This window comes from Cnephaeus nilssonii (assembly GCF_951640355.1).
Source record: "Cnephaeus nilssonii genome assembly, chromosome: 4".
Classification (NCBI taxonomy): Eukaryota; Metazoa; Chordata; class Mammalia; order Chiroptera; family Vespertilionidae; genus Cnephaeus; species Cnephaeus nilssonii.
Genome location: NC_137075.1, coordinates 33,228,715 through 33,239,734, shown reverse-complemented (window position 1 = coordinate 33,239,734; position 11,020 = coordinate 33,228,715). Strand labels below are relative to the sequence as shown.

Sequence of the window (11,020 nt, the reverse complement as noted above, 5' to 3'; positions counted from 1 at the left end):
AGGGGGAGAGATGGGACTGGAGAACCAGAGACAAAGGGGGAAGGGGGGGAAGCGGCTTCGCAAGCAGGGAACATTGCCGGGTGGAGGCTGCTGGTCCCGTGCTGCCCTGGGCCTGAGGAATCCAACCCCGTGAGGCTGCCTGGCCACCCTAGGAAATGACCTGGTGCTCTCCAGGCCCAGCTGAGTAAACCCCTGGTCAGGCTCGGGTGAGAGGAGAGCAGAGGGCCCTGCGGCTCCTGAGAGGCCTGCAAATGCACTTTCACTGGCCCTACCCCCTTTGTCCACTGGGCCAGACCCAATGTCTATGGTTCCAAGTTCCTTTATTCGAAAGCAGCACATGTGAGTTAGAGCAGCCAGAGGGGAGCCAAGGGGACTCTGCAAGGAGGTTTGGGCCGAACCCAGAGAAACCAGCTCTGAGGAGACTGGACTGGGGCAAGCACTGAGGGGAGGCGGTGCTCTGCCCACCACCACCCCCCGCACACGTTGGGAGTGGGGAGCCATGGACTCCCTTGTCATCACCTCTCTTCTCCAGGGCTCTGGCCACCAGCTGGGCCCAGGCCTCCAAGGCTGCCGGCCAGGCAGTGGGTCAGCAGGATGGGAAGGGAAGATCTACGTGGAGCTGAGTGCTGTAGAGGAGAGAGGACTGAGCAGAGTGACCCCCAGCACACGCATACACACACACACACACACACACACACACACACACACACACACACACGCACACCAGTCTGGTCAGCTCTACTGGCCTTTCACAGTCTCTCCCCAAGGGCCCACAATCTGATGGACTTCCCAGCCCTCTCCCCTCTGTATCCCCATTTCCCTTTCCAGCGCAGGGGAGGTGGTAAACCAGCTGAGACCTTCACAACACCCAATGGCACAAGCACTAACACTGCCTCCGTTTTACAGCTGCCATAACTGAGGCCCAGATAAGACTTGCTTGAGGTCACAGCTCATTCGTCCAAAATTAAAACTCAGGCCTGTCTGGTGTTTCCCCTGTACAGGCAGATTGTGACCATGTCTCTTGAGTGTCCCTTCCTGGATGGACCCCATTTAGCTGGGTATCTACATGGTAGGGGATCATGTGCTTGCCCACTGTGCCCTGAGGCGCATCACATCAGCATGGGGATTGGGGGTTCAGGGGGGAGAAGGGCTCTTCCTCAGGAATCCACTTTGCCAGCCGTCACCTCCCTTCTTGGGGGCAGGAACAGGCATTAGTGGGGAAAGAAAGGAGGCAGCAGGACTCAGAAGCCAAGGCACTAAGTAGGACAATGGGGAGGGATGGGGGTGCTAAATGGCCATGGCAAGGACTTAGGAGGGAGAGGGAGGGCTTCCGGGGCAGTTCCCGTTCCCCAAAACCCCAAGAAAACTCCTGTCAAGGATGCTCCATTGTCCTGAAGTCCCTGTTCCCCCTTCTTATCCGCCCCCCAGATCTGAATTCACCTCTTTAGAAGACCAGTTCCTGCACACCCAGCCTGGGGGGTTCTGCATTCCTCCCTCAGTCTTGGGAGAGGAGACAGGGGAGACCCAGAGACAAGGGGGAGACCTAGAGGCAGCTTGCAAGGAGGCTGGCTGGGCAGAGGAGGCCTGAAAGGGAGGCAGGCCTGACTGGCCAGAAGCCACCTTCCAGATGAGCTCACACACATACTTTCCACCCTGGCTCAGGGCCGATGGCTGAGCGCCTTCCAGGCCAGCCTTCCCCAGTCAGGCCCAACCCCCTCTGGCCTCCCCTGTCCCTCACCAGTCCTGGCCCCGGAGGTTCCACAACAGGCTGGGGCACCCCGGACCAGAGATGTCACCACATTGTAGGAGAGAAGCTTCTGCTGCTTCCATGCTGAGGCCAGCTTCCCCCCCCCCCCCCCCCAATACACACCCATCCCTTATTCCTCCAAGGGGCCCTCTGGGGCTTAGAGAGGAAATTACCTTCCTGTCCCTGAAGACCCACACCTGTATAAGGAGGGGCAGTAGAGGGGGCAGAATAGGTGGCAGCACTATAGTGAACTGGCAGAAGGAGTTCCTTTTAAGTACCTGAAGTAGCTCATTGACTCAGGGATCAGGCCGGGTCTGGAAGCTGCCTCACCATGGGTCACATCCTGCTCACTCACTCGATTTCCCGATAGGGGCCCTTCCCTGGTCTGGGCAAGATGGGGTCATGGGGCCTGGGTGAGACAAGGCCAGGCTGACCACAAAGCACAGATGGGGAGGGCAGGTGATGGGACACCAGTGCCTCCGAAGGCCTAAGGCCGTGGTCGGCAAACTCATTCGTCAACAGAGCCAAATACCAACAGGACAACGATTGACATTTCTTTTGAGAGCCTAATTTTTTTAACGTAAACTTCTTCTAACGCTACTTCTTCAAAATAGACTCGCCCAGGCCGTGGTATTCTGTGGAAGAGCCACACTCAAGGGGCCAAAGAGCCGCGTGTGGCTCGCGAGCCGCAGTTTGCCGACCACGGGCCTAAGGGATTCTCCCTCCCGCGCGCGCTCTCTCTCTCTCTCTCTCTCTCTCTCTCTCTCTCTCTCTTTCTCTCTCTCTCTCTCACACACACACACACACACACACACACACACACACGCAACAGGCTCCAACTCATTTTGATCCGCCTGTGGTCAAAGACATCACCCTTTGTACAGCTTCCAGATACACGTAGGCCGAGGCCAGAGAGCAGGATCCATTTCCAAAAATGCTCTCCTTAGCCACTCGGTGCCTGGCTCTGTGCTAGGAGTGTGGCTGCCCTGACCATGTGTCCTGGATCCAATAATATCTCCTGAGGTTCTGTGAGTTAGTATATTCAGACATGACAATTTGTCTCACTTTGGATTCCAAAAATACGGCCACTGCAAGTGATGACACACCCAGCCATTGCCCTCCAAGGCCCTAATGGTTCCTTCTGTCAAGGAATGACTACAATTTATAATAAGACTGACCTCATCACAGCACCTGGACAAACATGTACTGTCCTTCCTTCCTTTTCTTTTCTTTTTTAAATATATTTTTATTGATTTTTAGAGAGAGGAAGGGAGAGGAATAGAGAGATAGAAACATCGATGAGAGAGAGGTCATCGATTGGCTGCCTCCTGCATGGCCCCCACACTGAGGATCGAGCCTGCAACCCAGGCATGTGCCCTGGCTGGCTCTTGGTTCCTGGGTCGACACTCAACCGCTGAGCCACACCAGCCGGGCTGTCCTTATACTTTTCTCTTTCTCTTTCTTTTTTTAAATATATTTTTATTGACTTCAGAGAGGAAGGGAGAGGGAGAGAGAGATAGAAACATCAATCTGCTGCCTCCTGCACACCCTCCCCTGGGGATCGTGCTCGCAACCCCAGGCATATGCCCTTGACCTGAATCGAACCTGGGACCCTTCAGTTCACAGGCTGACGCTCTATCCAGTGAGCCAAACCGGCTAGGACTGTCTTGACTTTTCTTACAGAAGAGTAGGATGGTACTAGGCAGACAGAAGCTCCTTAATTTAATAAAAACTTGCTGACTTGAATTGCCAATAAGAGCTGTGACATACAGACGTAAACCGTGGCACCTGTGAATATGTAAGTACTGTATACATATGCACATAATATTATGCATAATAACTAGTGAATACATAAGTTAAAAAACAATTGAGCTGTATAGCTAAACTTATTTCATGTCTGTAAACCCTATTTCTGCAACGTTGCTATATTTCACCTCAGTCTTTAAAAGGTTAAAAAACTAAAGGAAAACGCCCTGGCCAGTGTGGCTCGGTTGGTTGGGCATCGTCCAAGGTTGCTGGTTCACATGCCTGGGTTGTGGGCCCTGGTGGCGGGTGTGCAGGAGCCAATCCATGTTGCACTCTCACATCGATGTTTCTCTCTCTCTAAAAATCAATTTTAAAATATATATATTTTTTTAAAAATAAAATATTTTTTAAAGAAAAATATATTGAGGTAAAGAGATTCGTAAGTTCAGAACCACTACTTTGACCCTATAAGGCTCCTCCTTGTGTGCTGACCCTCCCCACCAGCCTTCCCTTAAGCGGGAGGGGTCAGTACTCTGTTGTGTTAGCCTAGCTCTTCTGAAAACATCAATTCTTCCCAGTGCACTCCAAGTTCAGCCTGTGCCTGGACCCGCAGAGCCCAGCAGCAGGGTCTCTGCTACACCCCTGGAAGCTCCATTCCAGTGGTCCCCAGCCTCTCCTCCACGCGGTTGGCCTGCACGTACTAGTAAGTTCTGGGTGGAGGAAAGCTGGAGAAGGCGCCCAGAAACCCACCCCTCTCTGGCAGGGGGCGCCACCTCTCTGCAGCTGAGAACCGCTGGGCAAGTTTTGCAAGGTGGTAGCTCCCCCTTGTGATGGGTAATGGTACTGCAAGCCAAGCCTGAAGAAAGAGACGCAGAGGCAAAGCCAACCGCCCCACAGATGCCACCAGCCTATCCCTTCCCCTTTTCCACTTTCCATGTATCCCCCCAGATACCTGTACTTAAAGGGGTGGGGCTATGGTGCGACAGGATGACAAGCCTTAGTCTTACAGCTGCAGAGAAGGAAAAGTCAGAGTTTGTCTCCAGTCACTGGGGCGGGGGGAGCAGGGGGCGCTCGAATAACTAACTCCCAGAAGGAAGAGGGAGTTGGCCGGGTATGGGACAGAGGGTCTGCGGGAGGAAGTGAGGGAGACACTTTGGAGCTCTTCAGAGCTCTCTGAGTTGTCACACTGCCCCCCTATGGATACCTCAGACACTGACCACTCAGGGTGCCTGTCGCATAGGCTCCTGGGTGGGGGTCCAGGTGGATCTGTACTCCTGAACCTCAGAACGCTGTGACAGAACCCCCTCCAGCCAAGGCAAGCAGGCTTCTGTAACTCCCTTTCTAAGGGAGGGGCATTGTTGTGACACTTCCCTGAGGCCTTTGGAGATCATGGCCAGGCCTCTTGGGGAAGGGTGGCGGGTGGCTCTAACCTGCACACATCCTCCTAAATTCACCCTCACCCTGGGGCCAGGAGAATCCTTTAATCCCATCTTCACACCTAAAAGGTTCTTAAATGTTGTAGTTTAAAAAATGCCTGTAGGTGTTCTGTGAATAGCACTATATTATTGCTCTGTGCTAAAAGTTTCATTTGTTACATGTAAACATTTAAAATATACCAAATATTTTCAAAACCATCTTAGTATTAATTTTGTAATATACCAGGGGCTCTAACAATGGACATGACTGAGGTAGCTCTCAAACCTCCAAGCGGTGTCCCCAACCTCACATCTCATTTTCTTCCAAAGCACAAGGCAACCATATGGTAGAGTCTTCCACTGCCCCATTCCCTTCAAACATAGAGGTTTCCCCATCTTGAAAAGCTCTCTCCTGGACACTGCTGCAGTCTTGAATGATTTCCCCAATTTCCCCCTTTTCTCTCAAGCCAAAGATATGCAAACGCTGTCTGCATTTCTTTTCCAGTCAGCTCTTTTTAACCCAACCTCAACATCTGTATCCCAACCCAGGATATTCAGAAACTTACTGAAACTGCTCCTTAAAAGGCCTTCCTGACCCTTTTTCTTCCCACCCCAGGCCTTTTACTTTTTTTTTTTTTTTTCCAGCATCAATTTATTTTTCCTAGAATTTGGATACAGTAACTGCAGCAAGACAATGCTCAATACTATTCAAACCTCACTTTAGGTTCTTAAACTACTTCAGCATTTGTAAATGTGAATTCACATTCCAGTAAAACTGGGAAACTAAAATTCGACATACCAACAAATTTACTCAATATTGATGTAACTACAAAATTTTATATGTTAACACGTGGCCTTTACAGAATTTGGCCTTTAGACACTAGCTTACAACACAAAGTTACTCTTTGCTTACCTGTCCTAACCTATTTAGTGTTACACCAACAGACCCCCTTTCCCATAGCTCCGTGGTCGGCAAACTGCGGCTCGCGAGCCACACGCGGATCTTTGGCCCCTTGAGTGTGGCTCTTCCACAAAAATACCACGGCCTGGGCGAGTCTATTTTGAAGAAGTGGCGTTAGAAGAAGTTTAAGTTTAAAAAATTTGGCTCTCAAAAGAAATGTCAATCGTTGTACTGTTGGTATTTGGCTCTGTTGACTAATGAGTTTGCCGACCACTGCCATAGCTTTTACCATGAAGAGACAGGTGATTCCTCCCTTTAAGTGGAAAAAAAAAAAGTTCCCACCCAGAAAAAAAACGTTGACAGAACTATCCAATTGTAAAGTATCAGCAGATATAACACCGGAAACAGGTCATGGGCAGCTCTGGAGTCTTTTACCTAAACAGTGTAACGGAAAGTTACAGTGGTGACCAAAGGAACACACAGGTTTCTCATTAAAGTTTGTTATTTTAATGGGTCTCAAAATGCTGTGACAGATTTTTGGTCATGTTGTTTCCATTAAAAAGTACTGATTTTAAAAACTAAGAACTTAAAAACTGCCACACACACAAAAGAACCAAATCGGCCACAGAACATTCTCCGTTCCTTCTGAAGGTTTTACGATGTATTGTAATCGTTAACAAATCTTTTACTATTAAACTTAAATGGCCATTGAGACAAACAGTTCTGAGACGTTCTTCCACCACTAAGACAGGGGTGGCAGGTGTTGGGAATAATATTCATTCAGCCTTCTGAGCTTTCTGGCCAGACCTGGTGACTTTGCCAGCTGCAGCTGCCTCCTTGTCCACGGCTTTGATGACACCCACAGCAGCTGTCTGCCTCATGTCACGAACAGCGAAACGGCCCAGAGGAGGGTAGTCATAGAAGCTCTCAGCACACATGGGCTTGCCAGGAATCATACCAACGAGGGCAGCATCACCAGATTTCAAACTCTTGGGGCCATCTTCCAGCTTTTCCCCCGAACGACGATCGATCTCCTTCAGCTCAGCAAATCTGCAAGCAATGTGAGCGGGGTGACCATCCCGCACAGGTGCACACCCAGCACTGATGGGGCCTGGGTGGTTCAGGATGATCACCTGAGCTGTGAAGCCAGCTGCTTCCACTGGTGGGTCATTTTTGCTGTCACCAGCCACATTGCCACGGCGAACATCTTTGACAGACACGTGCTTGACATGGAAGCCCACACTGTCCCCAGGAAGAGCTTCACTCCCAGCTTCATGGTGCATTTCAACAGACTTCACTTCAGGTGTAACGTTGACTGGAGCAAAGGTGAGCACCAGCCGGGCTTGAGAACCCCAGTCTCCACTCGGCCCACAGGGACAGTACCAATACCACCAATTCGGTAGACATCCTGGAGGGGCAGACGCAGGCGCTTGTCAGTTGGACGAGTTGGCGGCAGGATGCCATCCAGAGCTCCAAGCAGTGTGGTTCCACTGGCATTGCCATCTTTACGGGTGACCTTCCATCCCCTGAACCAAGGCAGTTAGCACGTGGCTCCAGCATGTTGTCACCATTCCAACCAGAAATGGGCACAAATGCTACTGTGTCAGGCTCGTAGCCAATTTTCTTAATGTAGGTGCTGACTTCTTCTAACAATTTCCTCGTATCTTTTCAGGCTCGATCCCCAGTAGGGGGCATGCAGGAGACAGCTGATCAATGATTCTCACTCATCATTGATGTTTCTATCTCTCTCTCCCTCTCCCTTCCTCTCTGAAATCAATAAAAATATATTTTTAAAGAAAAGAACTATGGGCTGTAAAAACTAGTGTGGATTGGGGCTCAGCGACACAGACGATGCTGGAGACCCAGCTGTTCCGCTTAAAAAGCCAGCACCACCAACTGAACTTACAAGGTCCTGCTTCCTCTGAGCCCTAGCACCAGGGCGAGGCTCTGGGAACATAGACACATAGGAGGAACTAGATTGTCTGGCATTGGGGCAGGAACTCAGGGGCAGCTTTCTCCCAGACAGAAGTGCTCAAAGGGATGGGCTGAAGGGTATTTTTTAAGAAGAGGAAGAAGAAAAAGAAAAAGATAAAAAATATGAACAAGCCCTATCCAGTTTGGCTCAATGGATAGAGCGTTGGCCTGCGGACTGAAGGGTCCTGGGTTTGATTCCAGTCAAGGGCACATGCCCAGGTTGCAGGCTCAATCCCCAATGGGGGATGTGCAGGAGGCAGCCGATCAATGATTCTCATTCATCATTGATGCTTCAGTCTCTTTCTCCCTCTTCCTTCCTCTCTCTGAAATCAATAAAAATATTTTTTTAAGATATGTGAACAAAATGGCAACAAATACATACCTATCAACAATTGAATCTAAAAATCAAAATAAAAGAATAAGAAATCTAATGAACAGAATAAACTGGTGAATAACATAGAATCAGAGGCATGGAAATGGAACAGACTGATGATTCTCAGCTGGAAGTGGGGGGAGGTGGGAAGAGATTAAACAAAATTTTTACATGCATATATGCAGTACCTATGGACACAGACAATAGGGTGGCAAAGGCCTGGAGCGGAGCGGGAACTGGGTGGAGGGGAGCAATGGGGGTAAAAAAGAGGGACATCTGTAATAATCTCAACAATAAAAATTAAGAAAAAGAATTGGGAGGGACAGTGTTCAAAGGACAGTGCCATATAAATTCAGTATCTGGCATCATTGGTTTTCGCAGCTTTCAGGCATGTTAAACCTGTTTGTTTTTTAACTGATTTTGAGTACAGGGACACATCAATTTGTTGTTCCACTTATTTATGCATTTATTGTTTATTCTTTTTTTTTAATATATCCTATTAAGAGTTTATTAAGAAATTTTGTTTTGCCCTAGCTGGCTTGGTTCAGTGGATAGAGTGTCGGCCTGCGGACTGAAGGGTCTCGGGTTCAATTCCGGTCAAGGGCACATGCCTGGGTTATGGGCTCGATCCCCAGTAAGGAGCGTGCAGGAGGCAGTCAGTCAATGATTCTCTCGCATCATTGATGTTTCTATCTCTCTCTCCCTCTCCCTTCCTCTTTGAAATCAATAAAAATATTTAAAAAAAGAAAGAAATTTTGTTTCACAGGCCACACAGAAATAAAAGGATTGTGTACAGGCTTTCAGGAAACAGGCAGGGAGCTGAGGAGGGCCAAGATGAGTCTAGGGCTTTGGTGGGTGCAATCCTGGTGGAGGGGACCCGCATTCCTGGAGGGGGCATGCCCATTGGAGTTTCTCGTCCAGGGGGGATCCCCACTGGGGGACCCATGGGAGGCCTCATACCAGGAGGTGGGCCCATCACGCCTGGAGGGGGTGCCCCTCAGCCCATAGGTGGGGGAGGACCTCCACAGCCCGGTGGGTACTGGGATGGGGCCCCTGCAATACTAGCTGTGGCAGCAGCTGCAACAGTGCCTCTTGCTTGTGGGGTCATCACCTGTTGGGATGGTCCACCAACCCCACGAACTGGCCCAGCAAGTCCTGCAGGGGCCTGGGGCATGGGAACACCACTGGGGTGCCTCTGCCAGCAGCCCTGCCGATCCCGGGCGCCCAGCAGCTCCAGCAAGTGGCACTCGGGCAATGCCGGTATCTTTGGGAGGAGGTCCCTCTACTGTCATTGAGACCAGGCTCTCCCCTCGAAGTAGCACCAGCCCGAGGACTGACTTCTCTTCTCTTTCAGCTTGTTTTGAGTTCTTTGGCTTGATCTTCCTGAATTCATCACAATCACATAGGAACAAATTCATATGCTTGAATGGATGCAGACAACAGGGGGTGAGGGTGAGGGCATGTTTGGAGGGGGGCAATGGGGGGGCGGTAAGAACACATATATAATACCTTAATCAATAAAGAAAAAAAATTCAATGCTTGTCAAAAGCCTTGAAGGTACCAATGAAGATACAACCGTCTTGCAGGATGCACCTCATCCTGTAGTCAATGTGCTGCAGCATCTTGCTGCTCTTGCCCACAGTCATGGTGGCAGTTCTGATGGCTCCGATTCCCTCCGGGTTCGCCTGCGCCAAGGCCTGGCCCTCCTGTAGCCCACTTCTCGCCGCTACTACCGGCATTGGTTGATTCCTGTATGTGCCCTGACTAGGGATCCAATCCACAACCGTGGCATATCAGGATGCTGCTCCAACCAACTGAGCTACCTGGCCAGGCCCTAAACCTGGTATTTTTATTGAGATGGTTGTTGTTTTTTAAAGAGTCCAGCCGGTGTGGCTCATTTGTTGAGCATCGACCCACGAACCAAAAGGTCACCAGTTTGATTCCTGGCTGGGACACATGCCTGGGGTTTCAAGCTTGATCCCCAGTAAGGGGCATGCAGGAGGCAGTTGATGGATGTTTCTATTTCAATATCCCTCTCCCTTCCTCTTCTCTAAAAGAATCAATAAAACATATTGTTTTAAAAAATAATTTGGGGGGACACAAACATTCAGACCATAGAACCTTGTCTCCTGCACATACCTCTAGTTTCCTCAACTATAAAACAAGGACAAAAATAACACTTACTTCCCAGAGGTGTGGTGAGGATTAAATGAGAATATATGTGAAGTACTTTGAATAGTGCTGAGCATATGATGAGTACTCTATAAAAGTTATATGTTGTCATTTGGAAAACTAAGCACTTGCCCATTTTTCACTGCTTCTATATTTTTCATAATTCTTCAAAGAGTTCCAAGAACATCTCCATAGGCCCATTCCTAAATGTACTTAATGGTCTAGGATGTGATTTATGTGAGCTTGGACACTTAAAATCGCTAAGCAAATTAAAGTTTAAACTTGTTATAAGTACCTTGGTCCTCATTAATTTCTTCCTCATCTTATTTTTTTGGCTTGAATTCACTCTCCCCCCCCCAGTTTTTTATTTTAAGAAAAACGATTTTAAATATAATAATGTTACATACAATAAACCTTAATATTTCAAGAAAAACTATCTTAAATATAGTAATGTTACACGCAATAAACATTAACATTTAAAGAATAAAAGAATTTTAAGTATAACAATATTCCCAAAATTGTACTAACATAGTATGATATCACAAAAGTTGTAGGAAATATTAAAATTCTGCAAATAACAGAATTACTTCTATTATATTCTAGAATATTTTTTCCCTCTGGCTCTATTTTTGTTCCTCAGTTTATGTTGTTGATTATATTCCACAAATGAATGAGATCATATGATATTTATC

At 48.6% G+C, this 11,020-nt stretch overlaps 2 pseudogenes across 2 annotated transcripts; both read right to left on the bottom strand.

The window, feature by feature from the left end:
- Positions 1-6,363: 6,363 nt before the first annotated feature.
- On the bottom strand, positions 6,364-7,798 carry LOC307097651 (elongation factor 1-alpha 1-like; annotated as a pseudogene). The gene is made up of 2 exons: positions 7,773-7,798; positions 6,364-7,473 (listed from the first exon to the last, which is right to left on the bottom strand). The product of its transcript is annotated as an elongation factor 1-alpha 1-like (transcript).
- A 1,066-nt stretch (positions 7,799-8,864) lies between these two features.
- LOC307098853 (small nuclear ribonucleoprotein-associated protein B-like) lies at positions 8,865-10,021 on the bottom strand (annotated as a pseudogene). Its single transcript has 2 exons — positions 9,695-10,021; positions 8,865-9,577 (listed from the first exon to the last, which is right to left on the bottom strand). The product of its transcript is annotated as a small nuclear ribonucleoprotein-associated protein B-like (transcript).
- Positions 10,022-11,020: the final 999 nt, after the last annotated feature.